Genomic DNA, 16,436 nt, shown 5'->3' with positions numbered 1-16,436 from the left:
TGTTGTACAGGGCAGGGTTCAGATTCCTTGTTCATAGGGTTGCTGTGACTCGTAGTCGACTCCATGGTTCATAACAACAACCTCCTCCTTGTTGATGTTAAGGGACTCAGTGATCTCATGTACAACGAAACAAAGCACTGTCCAATCCTGTGTCATGCTTACAGTCATTGCTGTGTTTGAGCCCACTGTTGCAGTTTGTGCCTGGTCATCTCGAGAGTTGTCGTCTTTTTTTTTTTTAAAAGACATTTATTCAGTGTCATGATCAGACTATTACATTTTGCAATCAACAGCATGGGTGCAAAAATTAAAAAATTCTACATTTAAACCCTTGTTTTCAGAATACATTACACTTTCCACAGAACAGAAACTAAAATAACCTGTTATACAATTAGTCACACATACAGTCCTCGACTTTTTTGCCCATACACATGAGTATTGTCTAAAACATGTCTTCTTTGTAGCAGCTAGGCCCTGCCACCACTGTGCTTGGCTGAGTCACAAATCTGTTGTAACCTGTAGCTTCCCTGTCACTTCTTTGGCTCTCCTCTCCTGCTAAGCTTTGTTTCCTGGCAGTTAACTAAAACCGTCTGCCATTGCCATAGCTGCTACTGCTGCTGCTGCTGCTGCTGCTGCTGCTTGAACCACTATAGCTACCTTGGTTTCACGGTTTGGCAAAATATTGACCACCACCACCATCACCATCAGGGCCAGAGCTTCTGCCTCCAAAGTTTCCTCCCTTCATGGGTCCATAATTTGAAGATTTATTGTTGTAATTGCCAAAATCATTGTAGCTTCCACCACCTCCAAAGTTGCTTCCAACATTACAAATCCATTATAACCATCTCCACGGCCTCCATATCGTCCACCGCCAGGACTGCCACCAAAGCCACCTCGTCCACTGAAGTTTCCTCCTCAACCAAAGTTGTCATTCCCACCAAAACTACCTACATCCATGGCCGCCGCCAAAGTTTCCAGAACCACTTTGACCTCTCTGGCTGGAAGAGGCACTGGCCATCTTTTGCTTTGACAGGGCTTTCTTTCCTCACTTCACAGTTGTGACCATTCACAATATGATATTTCTGAATAACAATTTTATCTACAGAATGATGGTCATCAAAAGTTACAAAAGCAAAGCCCCTTTTCTTGCCACTGCCTCGGTCAGTCATGATTTCAGTCACTTCAATTTTCCCGTACTGCTCAAAATAATCTCTTAAGTGATGTTCTTCAGTGTCTTCTTTAATTCCACCAATAAAGATCTTTTTCACAGTTAAGTGGGCACCTGGTCTTTGAGAATCTTCTCTTGAGACAGCCCTCTTGGGTTCCACTACCCTTCCATCCACCTTTTGGGGCCTTGTATTCATGGCTGCATCCACCTCTTCCACAGTTGAGTATGTGACAAAGCCAAAGCCTCTGGAGTGCTTGGTATTTGGATCTCTCATTACCACACTGTCCATGAGTGTCCCCCATTGCTCAATGGCTCCTCAGACTTTCATCCATCATTTAGAAGCTCAGCCCTCCAAGGAATAGTTTCCACAGCTGTTCGGGCTCTTTAGGAGACTCTGACTTCGACATGGCGGCGGTGGGAATAAACACTTTTGCGATGCTTCCTTGGCAGCATTCTCCAGCAGAGTCTTTTTAACTGACTCTTTACCAACTGTGATGCCTTTCTCCAAGAACTAGTCTCTCCTGATAATATATTCAAAGTATGGGAGTTGAAGTCTCACCGTCCTCCACTTTTAAGGGGTATTCTGATGGCACTTCTACCATGACAGATTTGCTTGTTCTTTTGACAGTTTGTGGTATATTCGATACTCTTTACCAAAACCACAGTTCCAAGGCATTGATTCTTCTTTGATCTTGCTGATTTATTGTCCAACTTTCAGATACATGTGTTGTTGTTGTTATGTGCTATAGAGTTGCAACTGACTCATAGATGACCTTCCTGTGGGTTTTCAGACACAGTATTTCACATGGGGAGGAGATTGCCCATCTTTCTTCCACAGAGCAGCTGGTGGGCTCAAACCACATACTTTTGGGTTGGCAATGCAACTCCTTTTCATTAAGCCATCAGGTGATCAGAATACTATGGCGTGTTTGTCCTTAAAATGATATTTTTGCTTGTTAGTACTTTAAAGAGGACGTTGACAGTAGACTTGCCCAATGCAATGTGTCTTTTGATTTCATGACTACTGCTACTATGGGTGTTAATTGTGGATCCAAGTAAAATGAAATCTTGGCAATATTTTTTTCTGTATCTGTTGTGATGATGTCTGTTGGTTCAGTGGGAAGGATTTTTGTTTTCTTGATGTTCACATGTAATCCATAGTGAAGGCTGTAGTTTTTCTATCTTCTTCAGTACATTCTTGAAATCTTCATTTTCTGCAAGCACATCTGCATAACATAGGATGCTGATGAGTCTTCCTACAATCCAGATGTTGCATTCTTCTTCATATGAGCCAGCACCTCTAATAATTTGTTCAGTATACAGATTGAATGGGTATGGAAAAAGTATACAACCTTGACACACACTTTTCCTGATTTTTAACCATGCAATATTGCCTTTTTTTCTGAATGGATAACTACTTGTGGTGTTAGGACTTTTGAAAAAAACTTAGTCTAGTCTGGGGGCGTGGTCTCCAGCTATCTAAACTGCAGATACATGATTTACTATTTTTTTTTAAAATACTGGTGTATTTTAAAACGTTCTTATTCATTGTTTTTCACACTGAATCTTTTCAATTTCATTCACCCCCCATGATCACTGTCTTCTACAGCATCAACAGGCCAAAACAAGAGGAAAAGCTTGCCAGACTGTAGAGAGACCACAGTGAGATGTAGCCTTATAGAACCTTGGAGACAGTGCCAGAGTTATAGGTTCTGCTTGCTGATTGATTGAAGGAAGATCTGACTTCTGACTGCTGAGACAAAGCTTGCTAGACTTTCACTTGCTGCCTGAGACACTCTCTGAACTAAGTGAAGAATGGTATCTTGCTTTTAACCTGACTTTGGACTTATGTTCACTGAGCCAGGGATTTAATTTATTTTGACATCTCCACTTTTCAACCTATTTTCCTAATACACTTCATGACTGCGAGTAAAGTTAACTCTGTGAGTCATTGGCAATGAATTTTGGGCCCAGTGATCAGTAGAAGGTGAAGAAGCATATAGGACCATGTCTGACGTTGTATCTATCTGTTTGGTACTATGGATATTATTGATGGGGATAGAGAGCTAGATATTGTCAGCCTCAGCCTCCTCCACATTACTGCTCCTTTTGTATTCCTCCTTGGCCTATAAGGAGGTTCCACATAAGCACAATAAAGTGTTTTGAGATTATCATTCTTCTCACTGTAATTTATATGATCTGCACTGTTGAATGACTTTGTATAATCAATAAAAAACCAAACATCTTTCAGGCATTCGCTGCATTAGCAGTGATGTCTCTCCTTACAAGATCTCTTCTAAAATATGGTTTTAAGTTCTAGAGGTTTCCTGTTCATGTTATGTTCTAGCAGTTTTTGAATAATTTAAAGAGTGACTTTATTTGGATATGATATTAATAATATTTGATAATTTCCACATTCTGTCAGATTACCTTTTTTGAGAGTGGGAACAAATATGGATTTCTCCTGGTTGATTGGCTAGGTAGTTGTCTTCAAAATTGGTATAGATTAGTTAGCACATCCAGGGCTATGTCTGATTGCTCAAACAGCTCAACTAGTATTCCATCAGTTCCTGGGGCCTCATTTTTGTCAATACTTTCAGTGTAGCTTGGTCTTCTTCCTTTTAGTTCCATTGGTTCTCGATCATATGCTACTTGCTGAAATGGTTCAGTGTCAACCAACTATTTTTGGTTCATTTATTCTGTATATTACTCCTGTCTTCTTAAATACCCTTTGAACTAGTCAATATTTGCCTGTAGAATCCTTCATTAGTGCAACTCAAAGTTGGTATTTTTTCTTTAGTTTTTTCACATTGAGGAATGCCATGTATATTCTTCCTTTTTGGTTTCTGAACTCGAGGTTTTTGCACATTTATTTATAATACTTTGTTTTGCCTTCTCAAGCTTTCTTTTGAAATCTTCTGTTTATCTCTTTACCTTGTTATTTCCTTTAGCTTCTTTGTGTTCTAGAACAAATACCAGAGTCTCTTCTGACCCCCATTCTGTTTTTTTCTTATGTTGAGTGAACTAACTCAGTTTTATGAAGACAAAAACTGCATTAAGACCATTATTGTAAAAATAGAAGGATTGCTAACAGGATGTGTACAAGGGTTGAAAAGGGAAAGGGCCGTGAGTCTGAGGGTGGAGAGGGGAGGGAATTCATGGGATCGTCAAACATGGTCAGTGGAGGGAGGTGGGTAAAGGAATTAGGAAAAATCCAGTGGGGACTTGAAAAGATGGGGAGATAGTGGAAATAGATCAATGGTGAGTAATTGTATAAAACACAAAGTATAGGGATGATTATATAAAACACAATATGAATAAAGAAATATATAAAAAAACTTGTATATAGGTAAACCACCTTTATCACAATTGGTGAACATAATTAGATTCCCTCCCCCCACTTTTTGGCTTTATGTATATATAATAAATATCACTCTGAACATGCAATCACAAGCCTTTGCATACATCTTCTAGATAGCTTTGTACAAGTCTTTTAGATGCTAGAAGTGAAGTTGCTTGGCCATATGGTAAGTTTATATTTAACTTGTTAAGAAGTCACCAAATTATTTTCCAAAGTGGCCAAATTCTTTTACATTCCTATTAGAATGTATGGAGGTTTCAGTTTTTCTACATCCTTACCAACACTTGTTAATTTCTATTTCAGATGTTGGCCATGTTCTTCTGCAAAGGGACAGTAAATATTTAGGCTTTGCAGTTCATATGGTCTCTGTAGCAACCACTCAATTCTGCTGCTCTAGTGGGAATGTATCCATAGAGTGTACAAACTGGTGGTGTATTTCAGTAAAGTTATTTTACAAAACAAGCAGCCTTGTAGTTTGACAACTTTTATCTATTTGATTATAGCCATTGTAATAAAATAGGAGCTTTTTATGATTATAATAAAAGAGGGAGCTTTTGCAGTCTAGTGGTAAGAAGCTGCATTGCCAACCCAATGGCACATGGTTGAAATCCACCAGCAGAGCCCTGGAAGAAAGGTGGACAGACCCCTTTTGTGTGATTGACAGCCTCTGAAAAACCTTGGGAGGATCAGGTGTGAGTTGTTTCCAACTGAGTGGCACGTAACAGCAGGGTACTCTTAAGGCCTAGTGGGTAAGAAGTTGTGCTGCTAACCCAAAGACATGTAGTTTGAACTGACGAGTTGCTCCAGATGAAAAAGATGAGCCATTGCTTCCTATGGGTTTTACAGCCTCTGAAAACCCACAGAGGGTCAGGTCTGAGTCAGTTCCAACTTGACAGCAAAAAGCAACAACACAGGCAACCTTTCTAACTCATACAATTAGGTGGAACTTAATACATGTAATACAATTAGGTGGCTCAGTGGTAAGGCGCTGCACTACCAACTTGAAGGCACAGGTTTGGAGTCCATTAGCTGCCCCATGGGAAGAACATGAGCATTTTCTCATTTGATTTACTGTCTCTGAAAACCTGCTGGAAGGTCAGTTATGGGTTAGTTTTGATCTGATGGTACCTAACAACAATAAGGCAAAGCTAAGGCGGCTGTGAGCCACTAAAAAAGATTGTTGTTGCTGTTATGTGCCGTCGAGTTGCTTGTGACTAATAGCGACCATATGTACAACAGTCCTAAGCCCTGCTCTATCCCTTGCCAATCTTACTGTCTCCAAAACACCTATGCCCATTATCCCAGTGATGGAATCAATCCATCTCATTGAAGGTCTTCCTCTACTGTGCTGTTCCTTCAACCCCCCCAACCATCCCAAGGATGATGTCCCTTTCCAAGGACTGATCCAACCTTGCAACATGTCCAAAGTATGTCAGACGAAGCTTCAGAATCCTTGCCTCCAAGGAGCAGCCTGGCTTCACCCTCTTCAGGATGAACTTGTTTGTTCTCCTAGCAGTCCATGGTATGTATATTCAATACTCTTCTCCAGCACCACAGCTCAAAGGCATCAATTCTCCCTCTATTGTCTGTAGTCATTGTCCAGCTCTCTGATGCATAGCAAGTAATTGCAAAGACCATGGCCTGTATCAGGCACACCTTAGTCTCCAGACTGACATCATTGCTTCTCGGGACCTTGGAGAGGTTTCTGACAGCAGATTTTCCCAATGTAATTTGTCTTTTAATTTCTTGGCTGATGGTACTAAGAGTATTGATGGTAGAGCCAAGCAAACTGAAGCTGTTAACAATCTCAATCTCTTCACCATCCATCCTGATGCTGTCAATCAGCTCAGGGGTGAGAATCTTTGTTTTCTTGATGTTGAGCTTCAATACATACTGAAGGCTGTAATCCTTGACCCTCCTCAGCAAACGCTTCAGGTCTTTCTCAGTTTCAGCAAGCAGGGTTTTGTCATCTGCATAACACAGATTGTTGATGAGTCTACCTCCAATCCTGATGCCACACTTCTCCTCATAGAGCCCAGTCTCCTGGATAATCTGTTCCGCATATAGATTGAAAAGATATGGAAATAGGACACATCCTTGATGCACACCCTTCACAATTTTAAACCATGCAGTGTTTCTTTGTTTTGTTATCTATTTAATATGTAAATAAAGCACGTGACATCTTGCGGCATGGGACCATGCAGATAGGATGTATGGAATACTAACATGGAGTTTTGTTAGTTTTGCCATCTTGCTGGCCTTAAAATGAATAATTTCAAGGTGAGAAAAGGGGAGTATTTCCATCAAGAAAGAAGAACCAGAAGTGGGAAGGAATCCTTTGGATCTGAGATCTCTACTTGGAAACCTCAGCTCAGGAGACAGAGCTCTGGCACTAGAGCAAATGTATACAATAGTGAAGAATGTTAGCAGAGAAGCAGCAGAACCAAGAGACTGGCACAAGCCAGAACTGCAGGCTTCCTGGTTCAAAGAGCAAGAAAGCGGAGTGCTTTGGGCATCCATTTGCTGGTGGATGGGATGGATACATTTAGACATTAGTCAGGGAGCTAGGTTTGCTGCCCTATGGAGACAGAAGAGAGTGCCTTCAGGTCTAGGCTTGCTAGCTAGCAAATTTGGGTGCTTTTGGAGATGCTTAAATTGTCAGAGCTATAGGAAGTTTTTAACACTTTCTGGAGCAAGGCATAGGCTAGGGCTATGAGGCCTAGAGCCACAGAAAGGCCTGTCTGCTTGCATGGCTGAGGAGAGAGGCTGTTCTAACTGAAGAACCCTATCCTGAGTTGTTCTTGAATCTGGATTATGCTTGTTACTTCCCTAACAAACTCCATAATCATGAATTATTGTCCATCTTTTTGTATGGCTATTTCAATGTGTTAGTGAACACAACAGACAAGTGGTGAAAGTCTTGAAAGGGATGGTTGGTGTTATATTCGGTAAAAAGTTTTGGAGCTTGAGGGCATGTCTGACCTCATAGGAATTGGCCTTGGGGTCTTGCTGATGATGGTAATGATTCTTCCCCTTTGTGAACCTAGAGGAGGTTAGGCAGATGCTATGGTCTCCGTGTAGTTTTTACTATATCCAACGTCAACTAGTTAAATCTTTGTCTTAGTACATAGCATGTAGTGCACCTTTCTGTGCATAGAAAAGGGAGACACTTTTTAAATTAATTTTCATGAAAGTTTACAGAGACTTAGGGTTTCCAGTCATTCATTGTTGCACTTCTCTCCCTGCCCACCCCTCCCCCCATTCACTTTTCTCCTTGATGAGTAAAAGAAAAGACTCTTTCATTGCTATGCAATCCCTCCCCCCCAAGTCCACTCCGTTGTGCAGTCGTCATTCTGGACTCCTGACATGACAATAATACCTAATCATATATCCCTTTTAAACACTTCTCTCCCTCATCTTTTGCCATGCAGTATACGTCATTCCTCCCCTTCTAGAGAAACACTTTTATTAACAGTAAAATATCTTTAACATAAAGTTGTTAATTGATGCCGTTGAATTGATATAACTCCTAGTGACTCTATGAACAATAGATCTGATTTTTACCCTATCCTGTACCATCTTCACCATCTCTGATATCTCAAGTCTATTGTTACGGTTATTGTGCCAGTCACCCACTGCCCTTCTCAGTATGATGTCTTTAACTAAGGGCTAGCCTTTCCTGATGAAATACCCAAATTATGGGAGATGAAACTTCACCATCCTTGACTCTAAGGAGCACTTCTCCCAAGACTGGCTTGTTTGTTCTTTTGGTGGTCTGTAGAATTTCAATATTCTTCTCCAACACCACAGTTCAAAGACATTAACTCCTTTTCTGTTATATTTATTCATTGTCCAACTTTCTGATACATAGGGAGTAACTGAAAAAAAAATATGGCTTGGATAAGGCACACCTTAGTCTTTAAACTGACAATGAAGCTCTTTAGCACTTTGGAGAAGTCTTTGACAGCAGATATTTGTAATGCAACATGTCTTTGGATTTCTTGACTGCTCCTATCATGAACATTGATTCTGGATCTAAGTAAAATTAAATCCTTAACAACTTTACCTTTTCTCCAACTTTTGTGATGGTGCCTATTCATCCACTGGTGAGAGGATTTTGTTTTCTTGATGTTGATATGTAATCCATATTGAAGGATACAGTCTTTGTTTTTCTGCAGTAAGTGCTTCAAATCCTCATCACTTTCCACAAAGTTGTGTCATCTGTGTAATGCACATTGTTGATGAATCTTCTTCTAATCCTGATGCCATATTCTTCCTCAAATAGTCCAGTTTTTGAATTATTTGCTCAGCATATTCATTAATTAGGTAACCCTGATTGTAAATCATGCAGTATTCCCTTTGTTTGAAAAACAGCTTCTTGGTCTATGTGTAGTTTTGCATGAGCACAATTAAATTCAATGTTCTGGGATTCTCATTCTTCTCAGTAATAATAATAATTTATTAGTAATAATTTATTTCAATTAACAGTCAATTCCTTTGCATAATCAATAAAACACAAATCAACTCCTTCTGGAATTCTGTGCTTTCCAGTCAAAATCTATGTGACATCAGCAATGGTGCCCCTTGTGTGAATTCAGCTTGGATTTTTGGACATTCTCTATTGATGTACTGTTTCAGCTGCCTTTGAATAATCTTTGGTGAGTTTTTATTTGCATATGTTTTATAACTTCTGCCTTGTGTTGTATCACCTTTTTTGAGGAATGGGAATAAATATGGGTATTTTCTGGTCAGTTGCCCAGGTAGCTGTCCTCCATATTCCTTGGCTTAGGCTAATAAGCACATCCAGAATGGCATCTGTCTCTTGAAATACCTCCACTGATAGGACATCAATTCCTAGGACATCAATTTTCACTAATACCTTCAGTGCAGCTTGGACTTCTTTCTTTATTATAATTGATTCTTGAGCATATGTTAAACTTCCTGAAATGATTCATGTTGACCAATACTTCGGTGACTCAAATTCTTCCATCTTCTTTTGATGTTTCCAGCATCATTTAAGTTTTTGCCTATAGAAACCTTCAGTATTGCAATTTGAGGCTTTATTTTTTTCCCCCTTCAGTTATTTCAGCTTGAGAAATGCTGTGTGTTCTTCTGTTTTGGTTTTCTAACTCTGTCTCTTTGCAGGTTTGTTATAATGCTTTGATTTGCCTTCTTAAGGTGCCCTTTGAAATCTTCTGTTCTTCTCTATTAACTCAGCATTCCTTCCATTTGTCTTCTCAATGTTCTAGTGCAAATTTCAGAGTCTCTTCTTTTTTTAAAAAATAATTTTTTAAAATTTTTTATTATTTTGTGTGTGTGTGTACTGTCAAATTGGATCTGACTGGTACAGGAGGAGATTGCCCCTCCTTCTCCAGCAGAGCACCTGGTGGATTTGAACCACTTCAGAGTCTCTTGTGATATTCATTTTGGTCTTTTTCTTTCCCTCTGTCTTTGTACATGCCCAGTTGTCTTTTTCATGGATAATATCCTCTGGTTTTTAGTCATTAGTGTTCATCAATACATCAAATCTATTCTTGCTATGGTTTTGAAAATCTAACTTGATATGGTTTTAAAACTCTGTTGATATGAACTCAAGGTTGTATTTTGGTTCTTGTGGACATTTAAAAATTTTCTTCAACTTTAGTTTGAACTTGCACATGAGTAGTGGATGGTTTGTTCCAGTCAGTTCCTGGCCTTGTTTTGACTGCTAGTATTGAGCTTCTACATCAACTTTTTTTAGAGATACAGTAAAATTTTATTCTTGTGTGGTCAATCGGATGAGGTCCACATATATAACCATTGTTTATATTTTTAAAAAATATATTTGCTACGAATAAATTGTTAATTGTACAAAATTATTTCATTTAATCTTCAGCCTCATTTCTATTACCAAAGTTACGTTTTTCAACTACCATTACCATTGTTTTATTTCCAACTTTTGTATTCCAGTCACCGGTTATTACTAATGCATCTTGATTTCATGTTTGATGAATTTCAGACTGCAAAAGTTTATAGAAGTCTTCAGTTTTTTCAACTTTGTCTTTAGTGATTGGTGTGTATGCTTGAATGATAGTTGAATGATCAGATCTTGATATCCTATCAATCACAGCATTGTACTCCAGCATAGATCTGGAAATGTTCTTTTTGATAATAAAAGCAACACTATTCCTCTTCAATTTGTCATTTCTGGCATAATCGATCATATGATTGCTTAAAAATGACACATACTTATACCTGGCATGTCAATCTTTATGCATTCCATTTCATTTCTGACAATTTTAAGTTCTCCTAAATTCATACTTTGTACATTTCATATTCTGCTTATTAATGGATGTTTGCAGCTGTTTCTCCGTATTTTTTTAGTTCCTTCCAATCTATGTGACTTTTTCCTGGCACTATGACAGACAATGTTTCTTTGTTATTCATAGGATTTTTGAAGGTCTTTTGTTTCAGAAGTGAATGACTAGTCTTGCTTCTTAGTTTATCTGTCTGGAAGTTCTGCTGAAACCTGTCCACCATTAGGTTTCTTGCTGGTGTTTGAAATACAAGAATAATATTTTAATACAGATAAAAATATAGCACCCATATGTTATAACAAATTATTGTATGTTCCTCAAGTATTTCATACAACAGGGTTGGTTTGTAACTACAGGTTGTGTGTTAGGTGTTCATAACCTGGAATCCACTACGGTGTCTTGATTTCTATAGCACATTTTGAAATCAGGAGCTGTGAGTCCTTCATATTTTCTTTATTGATATTGTTTTGAGTATTCTAAGTTCTTTGGATTTCCATATGAATTTTGGATCAGTTTGTAATGCCTGGAAAAAAAAAATAAGAGTAGCTAGGGGTTTGTATGTAATTGCTTTGAATCTGTAGATCAATTTAAGGAGTATGCTACATTAATAATTTTGTGTATTTTTCTATTTGTGGACTAGCTCTTCCTTTATTGAAATCATCTCTCAGGAATATTTTATAGTTTTCAGCATACAGATCTTTTACTTGTTAAATTTATTCCTAAGCTTTTTACTCATTTTTATACTGTTGTAAATGGAAGTTGTTTTCCTAATTTCATTTTTGGATGGCTTACTGCTGTCATGCAGAAAGAACATTGATTTTTGTCTTGTGACCTTGCTGCAATGATTTCTATTCTACTGCTTGTTTATTTAGTGGAGCTGTTTTACTGCCAGCGCTGGCGGTGTTGGCTCCCTTGGAAGCCCATCTGCTGTGGTCCGAGCAAATCACAGCATGCCTTTTCTGTAGTTGGTAATAAACGTCCAAACAGCCTAGACTTGTTTGGAACCAGTGCTCCTACTGCTTCTAATCAGGATTAGAAATGTGTGGTTTGAGATCACAACCAGGAAAAAGCTGAATGCTGGAAATTCAGACTTTTGAACTGGGCAGCAATGAAGCATTTGGTGGTTAAGTGGTAGAATTCTATGCAGGAGACCAGGTTGATTTTTGGTCAATGTACCTCATACACAGCTGACCCCAGCCCCCGGCAAAGTTCCTACTTCCTTCTTCTGGTCACTGATAGTTTCCATGGTTTCACAATGCTGAACAGGATTTAGCAGAGCTTCTAGCTAAAATCTCAAGTCCAGAAGTCTTGAGACTAAAAGCTGGTTCAAATCCAGAGGTCATAAGCCAGATGCTGGATTAGAGACTGGTGATGGATCCCAAAATTGTTGTCAAGGAAGCAGAGTTACAACAGACTGCTTTAGAACCTGGTAAATCCAAAGGCAGCGTGGAGATCATGAGCTACATAGCTAGGTCCAGGATCAGACAAAAAAGTTCCTCAGCTTTGTCAGAAAGTCTGAAGCCAGAAGGCTGAGGAGGCCCTGCCCACTTGCTCGTGACTTGAACTCACTGACTTCTCCAAACATCTATCTCTTGAGCTCTGACTCCACAGACTTGGAACTTCCCAGCCTAAATTAGCACATAAATTCTTACCACTAGACCAACAGGCAGCATCATGAGAGATGGAGAAAAGTTTGAACTTGTCAATAATTGTTTCATCCTACTTGGATCCATAGTCAATGTCCTTGGTACCAGCAGTCAGGAGATCAGGAAATATATTGCATTGGGAAAGTCTGCAGTCAGAAACTTCTACAGATGGTTGAGGGACAATGATATCAGTTTGAGGACAAAGGTACACCTGATTCAGGCCATGGTCTTTTCAATCATTTGTTATGCAACTGAGAGATGGACATAGAACAAGGATGACAGAAAAGGAATTGATGCCTTTGAGCTGTGGTATTGGAGAAGAGTACTTAATATCCCATGGACGGCCAAAAGAACAAACAGATATGTCCTGGAGAGGGTGCAGCCATAAAGTTTTGTTTCACATACTTCAGGCATGTTGCAAGGAGAGGCTATTTTCTGGAGAGGAATATGATAATTGCGAAGGTGGAGGGTTAATGAAAGAGAGGCTGACCCTCAACCAGATGGATGCAAACAGTGTTTGCTTGAGAGTGTCAGAAAGTGTGAGGATGGCACAGGATGGGGCAGGGTCCAGATCTGTTGTTTGTAGGGTCCCTATGGGTTGTACTCGGCTCGACAACACCTAAAGACAACAACAAGCACATAAGCTATTTCCTTCAAATATCTATCTATCTATCTATAATCTATCTATCTAAACTTCATTGGTTTTGTTTCTCTAAGAGAGTGAAATGTGATCCTCCTCAGGGCCAGATATTAGCATTGCAAATATAACCTTTATGTTCACCTTAGTAAGAGGATGCCCAGAGAGAGGACTTGTACTAACCAAATAAACATTTCTTATTGTAATTTTCCTCATCCAACAGAAGGATTTTAAAAACACATCTTATAGGGCTCTTGGGTACTCTAATCATCATCATCATAATTATTATTATAATGTTAATGTGGATTGAGTCTTCACAGCCATGAGTGCAGGTGGTAGGAAATATATTTTTCTTCATTTTTAGTAAGATTCTGGGTCCTCATTCTGCATAATGAAGACATCTCCTTGCTAGTTGGATTCTGCTCTTCTTATCTGCAGCCATCAAACAAGGTGATCAACTTGTTCATTATTGCTCTCCCAAGATTCAGTATTGGCATTTACCAGCCCCTGCTTCAAACCTTGCTTTATTTGGTTGGTGCATGTGACTCTATACTCTGGAACTTCTAGATACCTGGATGGTTTTCCTGACTCCTTGCCCAGATACAGCATGCTTTATGCTATGCTCTCCTATTGAAGAGCACAAGAAACATGTGCTTTTGTTATTGTTAGCAGCACCATTGGGTCAGCCTCAGACTCATGATGACATCATGCACGACAGAAGGAAATGTTACCTGGTCTTGTGTATGAGGTGTATTATCCAGGACTCAAGCCCCTTCTCCCACACAAAAGTTGAGAACTCTTCAATGAACCACCACACTGCCTTCTACAGGAGCATATATTAAGGTGCTATTTTCCTACCAAGAGGGGAGCTTTGGTGGCTGCTTGTTGTTATGTGCTGTGGGGACCACTGTGACTCATAGTGATCCTAAAGCACAATAGTTGTAAAGCTGCCCGATCCTGAGCCAACCTCACTGCCTCAAGATGCCTAATTACCCCAGTTACTGTATCAAACGATCTCATTTGGGGTCCTTCCTCTCCTGTGCTTTCCCTCCACCCGTCCAAGCATAATGTCCTTCTCCAAGTACTGGTCACTCCTGGCAACATGCCCAAAGTATGTGAGATGTAGATTCAAAATCCTTGTCTCCAAAGAGCAACTTAGTTTCACTCCCCTCCAGGGAAGACCTGTTTGTTCTCTTGATATTCCATGGTGTATGTTTAATGCTTTTCTCCAGCACCACAATTCAAAGGCACCAATTCTTTTTTTGTTACCCTTAGTCATTGTCCAGCTTTCTGATGCATAGCAAGTAGATGCAAAGACCAAGACCTGGATCAGATGCACCTCTCTCTTTAGAATGACATCATTGCTCTTTTGCACTCTGGAGATGTCACTAACAGCAGATTTTCCTAATTACTATTTTGATTTCCTGACTGCTGGAGTCAAGAGTATTGACTGTGGACTGAGCAAGCAGAAATTATTGTCAAGGATTTAATTTTACTTAGATCCACAGTCAATACTCATGGTAGCAGCAGTCAATAAATCAAAAGATATGTTGCAGTGAGGAAATCTGCTGTCAAAGAGCAAAGATGTCAGTTCAAAGACTAAAGGGAGCTTGATTCAAGATAAGGTATTTTCAATTTCTTTCTATGCATATGAAAGTTGTACAATGAATAAGAAAGATAAAAAAAGAATCAAGGCCTTTAAATTGAGGTCTTGGTCACAATTTAATGCTGTTCAATGAGCATGGACTACTAAAAAGAAGAAATCAGTCTGCCTGGGAGGAAATATAACCAGAGTATTCTTAGAGGCAAAGAGGGTGAAACTTCATCTCACATGCTTTGAGAATGTCAGGAAGAGGTTTGCTGTTAGGTGCTGTCGAGCTGCTTGTGACTCATAGCAACCCTATATACAACAGTTCTGAACCCTGCTCTATCCTGATCATCCTCATCTATCCTCTATCCTGCTCTAACCTCATCATCTCTGACACACCAGCCCCCATAACCCTAGTCACAGAGTCAATCCATTTCATCGAGGGTCTTCCTCTCTTGCGCTGTCCCTCCATCCTCCAAAGCATAATGCCCCCCTTCAAGAACTAGTCCCTCCTTGCAGTATGCTCAAAATATGTCAGACAGAGCTTCAGAATCCTTACCTCCAAGGAGCAACTTGGTTTCACCCTCTCTAGGATGAACCTGTTTGTTCTTCTAGCAGTCCATGGTATATTCAATACTCTTCTCCAGCACCACAGCTGAAAGGCATCACGTCTCCTTCTATCATCCCTACTCATTGTCCAACTTTCTGATGCATAGCAAGTAATTGGGTCCTTGGAAAAAGATGTGGGCAATACAGAGAGTCAATGAAAGAGGAAACCCTCAATGAGATAGGTAGATACAGGGACTACAAAATGGGCATGAATATGGCAGAGACTGTGAGGATGGTACAGGAAAGGACAAGGTTCTGTTCTGTCTTTCATGGGGTCACTATGAGCTGTAATTGACTGTGTGGCACCTCACAACACATGGAACCCTTTAAGCAAAATTTGTACATAAGTCAGATTTCAACCACCTACTATGGAGTCTAGTCTGCCCTATAGCACCCCTACAAGACAGAACTGTCTCACATCTCACTAATGTCTGGAATGTCCGTATCTACGCTTTCCATTTCATTTTTGGCAACTTCTAGTTTCCCTATATTTTGTTCCAGTTATTAGAAGATTCTTGCAGTTGACTCTCCTCAGTTTGATTGACTTCTAGCCTGTGCTCTACTTCTAATACTATAGCTACCTGTGTTCATTTATTGTCCATAGGGCTTTCAGAGGCCTGCTCTTTAAGAAGTGGATGACAGTTTCTGCTTCCTAGTCTGTCTTAATCTGGGATTTGAGCTGAAGCCTGTCCACCATGGGTGACCGTTATGGCATTTGACACACTGGTGACATAGCTTCCAGCATCAGGATCGGAGCAAGACTCATTAACAACCTATGTTATGAATATTGCTTGTTGAAAGTGAGGTGGACTTGAAGTGCTTGCCGCAGAAGACCAAAGAATATAGCCCTCAAAATGGATTACGTCTCAACATCAAGAAGACAAATAGTCTCACCCCTGGACCAATAAGCAACATCATGGTAAATGGAGATAAGATTGAAACTATCAGCAACTTCCTTTTATTAGATCCACAATCAACATCATTGGTACAAGCAGTCAGAAGATCAAGAGTCGTACTGCACTGTAATAATGAAATTCTGCAGTCAAGGACCTCTCCAAATTTACTGAGGAGCACTGATGTTAGTTTGAGTACTAAGATGCACTTGATTCAGGCCATGGCCTTTTCAGACACTTG

The 16,436-nt window shown here is 39.7% G+C and overlaps 1 pseudogene; it reads right to left on the bottom strand.

Annotated features, from left to right (window-relative positions):
- Positions 1–577: 577 nt before the first annotated feature.
- Positions 578–1,572, bottom strand: LOC102844841 (annotated as a pseudogene).
- Positions 1,573–16,436: the final 14,864 nt, after the last annotated feature.

The sequence above is a fragment of the Elephantulus edwardii genome, unplaced genomic scaffold (genome assembly GCF_000299155.1).
Source record: "Elephantulus edwardii isolate Elephantulus edwardi_28Jun2011 unplaced genomic scaffold, EleEdw1.0 scaffold00033, whole genome shotgun sequence".
Lineage (NCBI taxonomy): Eukaryota > Metazoa > Chordata > Mammalia > Macroscelidea > Macroscelididae > Elephantulus > Elephantulus edwardii.
The sequence above is the reverse complement of the archived record's forward strand: the minus strand, read 5'-3'. Positions and strand labels throughout refer to the sequence as shown.